General features: G+C 35.3%; 1 pseudogene across 1 annotated transcript in view; it reads right to left on the bottom strand.

Moving 5' to 3' along the window:
* LOC143237453 (uncharacterized) overlaps window positions 1–13,692 on the bottom strand; it is a 62,436-nt pseudogene that overhangs the window by 17,639 nt on the left and 31,105 nt on the right. Inside the window, exons 3-8 of the transcript XR_013020074.1 lie at window positions 10,574–10,669; window positions 9,455–9,550; window positions 4,502–4,608; window positions 3,998–4,090; window positions 2,807–2,908; window positions 656–801 (exon numbers count right to left, since the gene is read on the bottom strand). The product of XR_013020074.1 is annotated as an uncharacterized LOC143237453 (transcript). The remainder of the gene's footprint in view (window positions 1–655; window positions 802–2,806; window positions 2,909–3,997; window positions 4,091–4,501; window positions 4,609–9,454; window positions 9,551–10,573; window positions 10,670–13,692) is intronic.

Here is a 13,692-nt window from a genome sequence, read left to right as displayed (position 1 = left end):
ATAACCTTTAAAAAATATTATTCGTTAATCTTTTTAAACTGCTATGTCTGAGAGCAAAATGTTTACATACCTTTATGATAATATAATATGATAATACAAAATGTTTACATACCTTTATGATAATATAATATGATAATACAAAATGTTTACATACCTTTATGATAATACAAAATGTTTACATACCTTACGATAATATAATATGATAATACAAAATGTTTACATGCCTTTATGATAATACAATATGATAATACAAAATGTTTACATGCCTTTATGATAATATAATATGATAATACAAAATGTTTACATACCTTTATGATAATATAATATGATAATACAAAATGTTTACATGCCTTTATGATAATATAATATGATAATACAAAATGTTTACATACCTTTATGATAATATAATTAGAAGAAAACAATATGGAAAAACATCTTAACACCAAATAACACTTCTGTATAAGTGTTGCTAATGGAAGTGAATTAAAATAATATCCAAGGCCTACTCTGTACCTTCAAGATAAGTAATTTTAAAATCAAAACTGAAACCTACTTACCTACAATTCATTTGTATGCATGCTCAAACTTACAGAAGTCATTTTAAAACATGAGAAATAATTTTAAAAATAAAACTGATACCCTAATGCTTACTTACAGTGCATCTTTATATCCAGGAGGACACCTAACATGCTCCAGACACATGGTCACATGAGCCTCCATTCTCACATTTACAAACCTGGCTACATTCATAACCATAGAAACCTTCTGAACAAGAATTATTGCATTTTGGACCTTGCCATCCTAGAGAAAACATTAGAATAATATGCACAAACACATAACTATCAAGTACAAAACTTGTCACACAGCTTTACTTCCAATAAACATAATTGTTTGTGTGCATGCAAGACAGTTGAATAAAACATTCAAAATTCTGTTAAAATTAAATCTGACTGGTCAAAAGTGATTTAAGTTGGAGCAAATAATGAATATGTTACACCACAATAATGTTCAATTGTTTTCATTCTTCTAAAAGATCATAAGAATCAATTTCAGAATGTACAAAATTGAAATCTGACACTTCCTCTTATTTCACACCCATATGACAACTTCACAAGTCACTGATGAAAATCAGTTGAAGTGACAGCAACTGCCTGTTGTAGAAACATAGTCCTCTATATTTGTGTTTCTAGAACAGAAGTGTAGAGTACAACACAATCACAGTCTTCAAAACATAGTCCTCTATATTTGTGTTTCTAGAACAGAAGTGTAGAGTACAACACAATCACAGTCTTCAAAACATAGTCCTCTATATTTGTGTTTCTAGAACAGAAGTGTAGAGTACAACACAATCACAGTCTTCAAAACATAGTCCTCTATATTTGTGTTTCTAGAACAGGCAATTGCCAGTCATTCAGGCACAGATAGCACAGTTGTTTGCACAATAAAACACCAAACCAACCAAGAAATATCCAAATTCCTTCAACCAAGTTTCATAATGAATAATCCTCCTGAAGAATCTATTAAAGGCATTGTTACTTTAAGAAATAAATTTAAGAATACAAAACAATTATCAGAAACTTTTCCAGGCAACTGTTTTGTTTAATTGTTAATAAACAAATAAGTATCTATTAATACTTTTAAAACAAAATATGCTTGTATGTTAGTTTCTTTCTACTTAAAAAGAAAAATTATAAATCAGTCAGAAAAGTTTGGTATTAAAAATATCTACTACCAAATATTAAAGTAATTTTCAATTTAGTGTTATACTAAACTAAACTACTATCTCCATCAGAAGTTATCAAGTGTATGGTATAAACTTTTATAAAATAAATTAATATATCAAAATTACACCTATTTTTTGTTATCATTACAAGGATTTTAAGATCACTGCTATCACCTGAAGTTCCATAATGCATTTTTAAAACACTTTAAGGTAAAGGAGCACTTCCCACCCCACATCTTTTCAGGAAGACCCAAAACCATCCTGCTTGCTTTTAGCAAGTTGCTCAGAAAGGAATGGTTCAACAGATAACAATATATATTCATGGTAGTCATGGATTTGAGAAGAGAAACTTTTTTCTTCTTCTTAAGATCTCTTGTAAGAGCAAGACAGAAATGTGATAAATTACACAGTTGAGTAAATGAGCCCTCTTGCTACAGGCTCAGTCAATTTGACCAAGCTTGTAACCACAAGATAAGCATCAAAGTTTCTGTACCATAACTTGTAACAGTATACATTTATTTATTCACTGACCTTTGAACCTCATCTAACTAATAATCTGAACGCAAAAGTTGTAAATCACTTGGGAAACAAGCAGCTTATGTCCCTACATCGAGTTACATAATGCCTGAGGTTCTTGTAAGTGAAGAATTATTATTGTTAATATTCAATAACTCACCTAATCTGATGTTATTTAACAAATTTCTAATTTGTACCTTTTAGTTATTTTTATTATAATAAATAAAAAATATATACAAAAAGCAAGGAATACAGTAGTGAAACATTTCAGAAACCATCCCATTTCCTCTCTTCCCTCACTGTCAGAAACCATCCCATTTCCTCTCTTCCCCCACTTCAATCACTGCTGGTCCATAAAAATATAAAAACTTTAGAAAATTCAAAATTTAAAAGTCACTGAAAACCCAGTCCTTTGATAGTAATATGCTTCACATATTTTTATGTAATTAATAACAGAACATGACTGCATGTGTGGTCGTGACACTCACTGATGCCAAACTTTTGGGGAACCACTCCTAGGTCTAAAATACTAATATCTGTAATAAAAAAAATAGAACAATTTTGCACCTGGTTTGCACGTACATGCACCAGTCATAGGGTCACATCTTCCTCCATTTTCACATTCACAGCTCTGTTCACATAAAGAACCCCACTTTCCTTCAGGGCAAGCTGGCAGTGAATGTTAAAAAAAAAATTAAACAATTATCTTCATGCAGTAGTGTATTGATAAAGACTAAATGAAACATATAAAACACAGCCAACTTTATTTTATACACATATTACTGTCTTAGTAAAGGTTTATTTTACAAACCAATTCATTACCATCAAGTTGATCATTACAAAATTTAGAAATGATGCAGAGAAACAGATGTAATATAATTACTTTTAACAACAAGTTTTCAATATCGCAAGCATGTTGACAACAACAACACAACATGTTGACAATATAAAATCATACAGATTAATAGAACTTACCACTCCATACTTCCAGTCAGCATGTTAAAAGACAATGATTTAAATAAATATGACATTACTCAATAGTAAATACAGCAGAAAAATGTTTTAATAGCAACTACAATTCTCTAAACTGGATGGTTTCTGTTTTGTTTTTACAGTTTTATCACAAATAATGTAAAACAATGCTTTCTAAATCACATTTTTATTCTCACGTTTTCTTAACACAATATTAATTTGAAAAGATAAATTTTTACAAGTAGACTGTTTTAGCAGGAAATTTATCTTATTGATTAGAATTAAATACTTGTTTGATTTTTTTTTGTTGGATTTCAAACAAAGTTATTCATGACTATCCATACTAACATAAATTAGACAACTCTTGGAGCACCACTAACCATCTCATGATTAAAAATGATAGACTAGAGGGAAAGCAGCCTGTAAACATCACCCGACATCAGCTCTTCAGCTACTTCCAACCATCCCAAAATCAGAAGTAGACTAGAGGGAAGACAGCTTGTAAACACCACCCAACATTAAATCTTGGGCAACTTCTGATTTTGGGATGACTGGAAATAGCCTGTCAACATCAACTCTTGAGCTACTCTGGTCGATAATGGTCCCACAGATGAAAGACCAAACATGTTTGGTAACTGGATCAGAACCACCAAACTCTAATTATGAGTCAAATTCCCTAATCCCAAGTCCTACAAAGAAGGTTTAGAATTTAGTCAAAATATTGTACAATGTGTTATACTCAAGTAGATAATTAATTCTAGAAACTTGAATACTCTGACAACTTACAAATATTACATGTGTCACCACCCCACCCAGGCTGACAATCACATTTCTCAGGTGAAACACAGACTCCATGAATGCAAGGATTGTGACAATATGCTGAAAAACAAAGATAAGAACTATTTATTAACACATACATACTGCTAATACTGTAAGTTAACACATACATACTGCTAATACTGTAAGTTAACACATACATACTGCTAATACTGTAAGTTTATTCAACGATCATTTCTCCTTCTCTCTAATACATTTATTTATTCCCTCCCTGCAATAAATGTATGACAACTACAATGCACTTCTCATCTTCCATTGTTTTATAAAGTAATTGTGAAAATCATGAAACAAACAATAAGACAAACTTAACCTTACATCACATAACAGTTATACGTTGTTTCTGTCTAGAAAAATAAATTATCCTGAACTGTTAACATTACAAGCTTTCTACTAGCAAACAAACTTTAACTCAATTAACTTTTTGCCAAAATGAGGGCTAAAAACATCACTTACGAAGACATTTATCGTCATCACCACTAAGAATGTATCCTTTACAGCAAACATTCACTGTTTTTGTTGTCACCTTTGTTTCTAGTTTATAGCCTTTGGTGTAGCCAACCCTAGAAACGAAAAACGTCACTAAATATTTCACATATATACTGCACAAAAACATCTCAAATAGGTGTCGATCCTGTTGGGTAGTTTCTGATGGACTACCAAACAAAGTTACCCTTAGATCTAATAAAGAAAATACATTTGTTTCTACAAGTTTTGTGACCTGGTAGAACAACACCCTCTTCAACAACAAAAAAGTCAAGGATCCAACCCTGCTCTACAATATTTTGTGTGTCAAACAAAAACATATGCAACAAACTTAACAAAATATTATTGGTAGAACACTCCCGGCTCTAAACAATCTTTTGTGGAATTGAAGACTGCTAAGATTATGACAACAACTTTACATCTCAGCATAAACTGAAATTAATGATATCTTGGTACAAAAAAATACACACTTTACACATCAATAAAAGCTACTAAAAATAAAATTAATAATTTTAAAACTGATATCATGTTACTATATAGTTAGATGACATAGAAAACAATGACCATCATGTGTCTGTAAATATCTCAAATTAGATTCACTCACAAAGTTACATTAGCCAGTAATTAAACATGCAGAATGATTTCAGTCGAGGTACTCATTTCTAATACATCAGTGATGTTATAGAAAACTTTGCAAGTTGTTGAATAAAAAAATTACATTGAATTAATACTTCTCTAACTTACCATAATGTTGTAATTTTTATAATTAGCCATTAATTAAAACTATCACAATAATAAAACATACTTATAACAAAATTCAACATAATATTACTGTACAAATAAATTAATACATTTCACGGTATACAAAGTTCTTCTTGTTTACTGATTTTTGTTCCATGTGATTTCAAGATTAATATACTAGTTGTCCCCATTTTAGAAGTGACAGAGGGAAACAAACTATTCAATGTCACTCATCAACTAGCTAGTACAACTAGCAGTTAAATGTTTCTAACTAGTGGAACTGAAAGTTAAGTTCTAGCATTGCTACAGACTAGTGGTACTAAAAGTGAAGTTGTAGCATTGCTACAGACTAGTGGTACTAAAGTGAAGTTGTAGCATTGCTACAGACCAGTGGTACTAAAAGTCAAGTTCTAGCATTGCTACAGACCAGTGGTACTAAAGTCAAGTTGTAGCATTGCTACAGACTAGTGGTACTAAAGTGAAGTTGTAGCATTGCTACAGACCAGTGGTACTAAAAGTGAAGTTGTAGCATTGCTACAGACCAGTGGTACTAAAGCGAAGTTGTAGCATTGCTACAGACCAGTGGCACTAAAGCGAAGTTGCAGCATTGCTACAGACCAGTGGCACCAAAAGCGAAGCTGTAACATTGCTATAGGCCAGTGGCACCAAAAGCGAAGCCTTTAGCATTGCTATAGACCAGTGGCACCAAAAGTGAAGCCTTTAGCATTGCTATAGACCAGTGGTACTAAAAGTGAAGTTTTAGCATTGCTACAGACCAGTGGCACCTAAAGTGAAGCTTCAGCATTGCTACACACCAGTGGCACCAAAAGCGAAGTTGTAGCATTGCTACAGACCAGTGGCACCAAAAGCGAAGTTGCAGCATTGCTACAGACCAGTGGCACTAAAAGCAAAGTTGTAGCATTGCTACAGACCAGTGGCACTAAAAGTCAAGTTGTAGCATTGCTACAGACCAGTGGCACTAAAAGTGAAGTTGTAGCATTCCCACAGACCAGTGGTACTAAAGCGAAGCCAGTAGCATTGCTACAGACCAGTGGTACTAAAGTGAAGCCAGTAGCATTGCTACAGACCAGTGGCACTAAAAGCGAAGTTGTAACATTGCTATAGGCCAGTGGCACTAAAAGCGAAGCCTTTAGCATTGCTACAGACCAGTGGCACCAAAAGTGAAGTTTTAGCATTGCTACAGACCAGTGGCACTAAAAGCGAAGCCTTAGCATTGCTTACAGACCAGTGGCACTAAAGCGAAGCCTTTAGCATTGCTATAGACCAGCGATACCAAAAGCGAAGTTTCAGCATTGCCACACACCAGTGGCACCAAAAGCGAAGTTCCAGCATTGCTACAACACCAGTGGCACTAAAAGCGAAGTTTCAGCATTGCTACACACCAGTGGCACCAAAAGTGAAGTTGTAGCATTGCTATAGACCAGTGGCACCAAAAGCGAAGTTGCAGCATTGCTACAGACCAGTGGCACTAAAAGCAAAGTTGTAGCATTGCTACAGACCAGTGGCACTAAAAGCGAAGCTTGTAACATTGCTACAGGCCAGTGGCACCAAAAGTGAAGCCTTTTAGCATTGCTACAGACCAGTGGCACCAAAAGTGAAGTTTTAGCATTGCTATAGACCAGTGGCACTAAAAGCGAAGCCTTAGCATTGCTATAGACCAGTGGCACCAAAAGCGAAGTTTCAGCATTGCTACACCGACCAGTGGCACTAAAAGTGAAGTTGTAGCATTGCTACAGACCAGTGGCACTAAAAAGTGAAGTTGTAGCATTGCTACAGACCAGTGGCACTAAAGCGAAGTTGTAGCATTGCTACAGACCAGTGGCACCAAAAGTCAAGTTCCAGCATTGCTACAGACCAGTGGCACTAAAGTCAAGTTGTAGCATTGCTACAGACCAGCGGTACCAAAGCGAAGTTGCAGCATCCTACAGACCAGTGGTACTAAAGCGAAGCTGTAGCATTGCTACAGACCAGTGGCACCAAAGTGAAGTTGTAGCATTGCTACAGACCAGTGGCACCAAAAGCGAAGTTGTAACATCGCTATAGGCCAGTGGCACCAAAAGTGAAGCCTTTAGCATTGCTACAGACCAGTGGCACTAAAAGTGAAGCCTTAGCATCATTATAGACCAGTGGCACTAAAAGCGAAGTTTTAGCATTGCTATAGACCAGTGGCACCAAAAGTGAAGCCTTAGCATCATTACTAGACCAGCGATACTAAAGCGAAGTTTCAGCATTGCTACACACCAGTGGCACCAAAAGCGAAGTTCAGCATTGCTACACACCAGTGGCACTAAAAGTGAAGTTCCAGCATTGCTGCCACACACCAGTGGCACCAAAAGCGAAGCCAGTAGCATTGCTACAGACCAGTGGTACTAAAAGCGAAGTTGCAGCATTGCTACAGACCAGTGGTACTAAAAGCAAAGTTGTAGCATTGCTACAGACCAGTGGCACTAAAAGCGAAGCCAGTAGCATTGCTACAGACCAGTGGTACTAAAGTGAAGTTGTAGCATTGCTACAGACCAGTGGTATAAAAGCGAAGCCTGTAGCATTGCTACAGACCAGTGGCACTAAAAGTGAAGTTGTAACATCATTATAGGCCAGTGGCACTAAAAGCGAAGCCTTTTAGCATCGCTATAGACCAGTGGCACTAAAAGCGAAGCCTTTAGCATTGCTATAGACCAGTGGCACTAAAGTGAAGTTTAGCATCATTATAGACCAGTGGTACTAAAGCGAAGTTTTAGCATTGCTATAGACCAGTGGCACCAAAAGCGAAGCCTTTAGCATTGCTACACACCAGTGGCACCAAAGTGAAGTTTCAGCATCAGCTACACACTAGTGGCACCAAAAGCGAAGTTTCAGCATTGCTACAGACCAGTGGCACTAAAAGCGAAGTTGTAGCATTGCTACAGACCAGTGGCACTAAAAGCGAAGTTCCAGCATTGCTACAGACCAGTGGCACTAAAGCGCAAAGCCAGTAGCATTGCTACAGACCAGTGGTACAAAAAGCGAAGTTGTAGCATTGCTACAGACCAGTGGCACTAAAAGTGAAGTTCCAGCATTGCTATAGACTAGTATTACTAAAAGCAAAGTTGTAGCATTGCTACAGACCAGTGGCACCAAAAGTGAAGTTGTAACATTGCTATAGGCCAGTGGCACCAAAGTGAAGTTTTAGCATCGCTACAGACCAGTGGCACCAAAAGCGAAGTTTTAGCATTGCTATAGACCAGTGGCACCAAAAGTGAAGCCTTTAGCATTGCTATATAGACCAGTGGCACTAAAAGCGAAGCCTTAGCATTGCTACACACCAGTGGCACTAAAAGTGAAGTTTCAGCATTGCTACACACCAGTGGCACTAAAAGCGAAGCCAGTAGCATTGCTATAGACCAGTGGTACCAAAAGCGAAGTTGCAGCATTGCTACAGAGCAGTGGCACTAAAGCAAAGTTGCAGCATTGCTACAGACCAGTGGCACCAAAAGTGAAGTTCCAGCATTGCTACAGACCAGTGGCACTAAAAGCGAAGCCTTAGCATTGCTACAGACCAGTGGCACTAAAGCGAAGCCAGCATTGCTACAGACCAGTGGCACTAAAGCGAAGTTGCAGCACTGCTACAGACCAGTGGTACTAAAGCGAAGTTGTAGCATTGCTACAGACCAGTGGTACTAAAGTGAAGTTGTAGCATTGCTACAGACCAGTGGTACTAAAAGCGAAGTTTTAGCATTGCTATAAACTAGTGGTACTAAAAGTGAAATTTTAGCATTGCTATAAACTAGTGGTACTAAAAGTGAAGTTTCAGCATTGCTACACACTAGTGGTACTAAAAGCGAAGTTGTAGCATTGCTACAGACCAGTGGTACTAAAGTAAAGTTGTAGCATTGCTACAGACTAGTGGTACAAAAAGTGAAGTTCTAGCATTGCTATAGACTAGTATTACTAAAAGTGAAGTTGTAGCATTGCTGCAGACTAGTGGTACTAAAAGTGAAGTTGTAACATTGCTATAGACTAGTGGTACTAAAAGTGAAGTTTTAGCATTGCTACAGACTAGTGGTACTAAAAGTGAACTTGTAGCATTGCTACAGACTAGTGGTACTAAAAGTTAAATGGTTGCACTTTATACAGTAAAATGGCAGTAACGTAACTTCATATTGAGAAATATTGTAAACATACCTGTATTTTGAACAGCGTGGAGGAAAAGCGAGACACCATGTAAACGTACGAATTTGGTAAGGTTTACTGTAAGACACTCTTACTGTGTTGGTAACCCTATAACAAATTCAGATATCACTACATTTTGGAATACAAAATCAAACAGACATATCCTAAGACAGTAGTTTGTTACACATCCATCACTTAAAATGTTGCTACATAAACTACATTTTGTTTAAGGGTCCCTTGAAAGGTGGTGATCACTAAGATATATAGAAAAAAAGGAAATACACATTTTAAAACCATGTTTTCTGCTTCAACACATGTAAAATATATGAACGTACTCTGTGCAAAATTTAAACAAATAACATGCAGTAGGCACGAAGTAGTTTCCAACTACACCACAATGCCACACTGTGTGATATCTTCTATCTCTGGCATGACTGGTCTGTTAACAATTCATACTTTTAAGACCATTGTGGTTTGGTTTGAATTTCTCTCAAAGCCACTCGAGGGCTATCTGTGCTATTCGTCCCTAATTTTGCAATGTAAGACTAGATGGAAGACAGCAAGTCATCACCACCCATTGCCAACTCTTGGGCTACTCTTTTACCAAAGAATAGTGGGATTGACCATCACATTATAATGCTCCCACGGCTGAAAGGGCAAGCATGTTTGGTGTGATGGGGATTTAAACCTGCAACCATCAGATTACGAGACAAGTGCCTTAATCACCTGGGCAAGACTGCTGTGAAAAAAAACAACTTATTTTTCTACCATGCCTTCCTCTTGAAAAAATGATTTATGATTCACCAATTAAGTATTATAACCTGGGAGTTGATCCTTTAAACCTGCAATCTCCAGCTAGTCATAATAGGAATTATTTTTAATATTGCTGGCTGTTACAGTTTAAGTTCCATTTGAAGATTACACACATTTTTATTTTACAAAATATGATATAAAACAAGTTATTCCTTACTTCACTTTAATTTTTTGTCATGTTTTTTTTCAAATACATAAGAATTTAATGATAAAAATTGCAATAAAAATAAAGATTCCTAAACAATAGTTTTCACTGAACATATATCCTATCATACCATTCTGTCAAAGTTACAATACATGAAAATAAGACAAACATACGGTTCTTCTTTTCTACAGACATTAGGGCCATCTTCCAGTGCTAACACTAATGGAAAAACCAGAGCCAAAATATGTAAAGTGTTCATCCTTACTTCTCTGTGAAAAGAAACAAGTTCGTTTAGTAACAGAAATACTAACCAACAGATTAAGAAATAAAAATTATATAACCACTTCTACACAGACACTTCAATATAAACTTACCACAGTTTCATTTGCCTCCAACAAAGCTAATTTATTCAAATACAAACAATAAACATTCAAAATACATGTTTTTTTTGGAATTCATAAAATCCACATTTCATTCTTTCAGAAGACAACAACTCTGAGATTTAATAAAGTGAATACTATAAATAGTTATCCAGTTGAACATGCAGAGTTGTGGTCCCTTCAGTCCCTCTTAACATATTTTACTGTGACTGACTCACTAATCAACATTTATATTTACAAAATAGAAATAGTTTTGAAACACACGACACATTCAGGTTTTCTTTGATAAAGCTTACGATTATTAATATGCATCTGATAAAATTTGTCCCTCTAGATAATAGTTTAAAACAGGTATTTTTATATAATCACTGTTTCTGTAAGTGCTTAAAGAATGTGAAATGTGTAAACTTGAGACCAGTTTAATTTTAACACATAAATGAAATTGTGATGGTAGTTTAATAAAACAGGCCTTCAATAACAAATCTTTTAAGGTAATAAATTGAACAGAGTAGTAAAATAAACATATACAGATACAGGACCAGTCTTTCATAAATATGCAACAAAACATTTCATTATAAAACATTAGCAACATTACATTTTAAAAACATTTTGAAAGTGTGCAACAATATAAAGGTAACACCCATTAGTGAATGCAATCTCAATGTATCTATAAACTGTAACAGGTATTAAAAACAAAACATGTGGCACATAATGCTACACTTTATTTCTAATAACTACAGGGTTATCTTTCAAACATACAAGTCTGATAGATGTGCTACGTATAGACAGAATAGCACGATACACTTATCTTATTTAACACCTTTCTTCACCTGAAGCATATTGTATCGATAAGGCAAATACATGATGTTGAAATACTAACTGAGAAGAACAATGTACTTATTACTAAAACACACCTACTAGTCAGAAGAACAATGTACTTATTACTAAAACACACCTACTAGTTAGAAGAACAATGTACTTATCACTGAAACACACCTACTGGTTAGAAGAACACTGTACTTATTACTGAAACACACCTACTGGTTAGAAGAACAATGTACTTATTACTGAAACACACCTACTGGTTAGAAGAACAATGTACTTATTAGTGAAATACACCTACTGGTTAGAAGAACAATGTACTTATTACTGAAACACACCTACTGGTTAGAAGAACACTGTACTTATTACTGAAACACACCTACTGGTTAGAAGAACACTGTACTTATTACTGAAACACACCTACTGGTTAGAAGAACAATGTACTTATCACTGAAACACACCTACTGGTTAGAAGAACACTGTACTTATTACTGAAACACACCTACTGGTTAGAAGAACAATGCACTTATTACTGAAACACACCTACTGGTTAGAAGAACAATGCACTTATTACTGAAACACACCTACTGGTTAGAAGAACAATGTACTTATTACTGAAACACACCTACTGGTTAGAAGAACAATGTACTTATTACTGAAACACACCTACTGGTTAGAAGAACAATGTACTTATTACTGAAACACACCTACTGGTTAGAAGAACAATGTACTTATTACTGAAACACACCTACTGGTTAGAAGAACAATGTACTTATTACTGAAACACACCTACTGGTTAGAAGAACAATGTACTTATTACTGAAACACACCTACTGGTTAGAAGAACAATGTACTTATTACTGAAACACACCTACTGGTTAGAAGAACAATGTACTTATTACTGAAACACACCTACTGGTTAGAAGAACAATGTACTTATTACTGAAACACACCTACTGGTTAGAAGAACAATGTACTTATTACTGAAACACACCTACTGGTTAGAAGAACAATGTACTTATTACTGAAACACACCTACTGGTTAGAAGAACAATGTACTTATTACTGAAACACACCTACTGGTTAGAAGAACAATGTACTTATTACTGAAACACACCTACTGGTTAGAAGAACAATGTACTTATTACTGAAACACACCTACTGGTTAGAAGAACAATGTACTTATTACTGAAACACACCTACTGGTTAGAAGAACAATGTACTTATTACTGAAACACACCTACTGGTTAGAAGAACAATGTACTTATTACTAAAACACACCTACTAGTTATAAGAACAATGTACTTATCACTGAAACACACCTACTGGTTAGAAGAACAATGTACTTATTACTGAAACACACCTACTGGTTAGAAGAACACTGTACTTATTACTGAAACACACCTACTGGTTAGAAGAACACTGTACTTATTACTGAAACACACCTACTGGTTAGAAGAACACTGTACTTATTACTGAAACACACCTACTGGTTAGAAGAACACTGTACTTATTACTGAAACACACCTACTGGTTAGAAGAACACTGTACTTATTACTGAAACACACCTACTGGTTAGAAGAACACTGTACTTATTACTGAAACACACCTACTGGTTAGAAGAACACTGTACTTATTACTGAAACACACCTAATGGTTAGAAGAACACTGTACTTATTACTGAAACACACCTACAGGTTAGAAGAACAATGTACTTATTACTGAAACGCACCTACTGGTTAGAAGAACAATGTACTTATTACTGAAACGCACCTACTGGTTAGAAGAACAATGTACTTATTACTGAAACACACCTACTGGTTAGAAGAACACTGTACTTATTACTGAAACACACGTACTAGTTAGAAGAACACTGTACTTATTACTGAAACACACATACTGGTTAGAAGAACAATGTACTTATTACTGAAACACACCTACTGGTTAGAAGAACACTGTGCTTATTACTGAAACACCTACTGGTGAGAAGAACACTGTACTTATTACTGAAACACACCTACTGGTTACAAGAACAATGTACTTATTACTGAAACACACCTACTGGTTAGAAGAACAATGTACTTATTACT

Source organism: Tachypleus tridentatus, chromosome 2 (assembly GCF_004210375.1).
Source record: "Tachypleus tridentatus isolate NWPU-2018 chromosome 2, ASM421037v1, whole genome shotgun sequence".
Taxonomy (NCBI): domain Eukaryota; kingdom Metazoa; phylum Arthropoda; class Merostomata; order Xiphosura; family Limulidae; genus Tachypleus; species Tachypleus tridentatus.
Note: the sequence above shows the minus strand (reverse complement) of the source record. Positions and strands in the feature narration are given on the sequence as shown.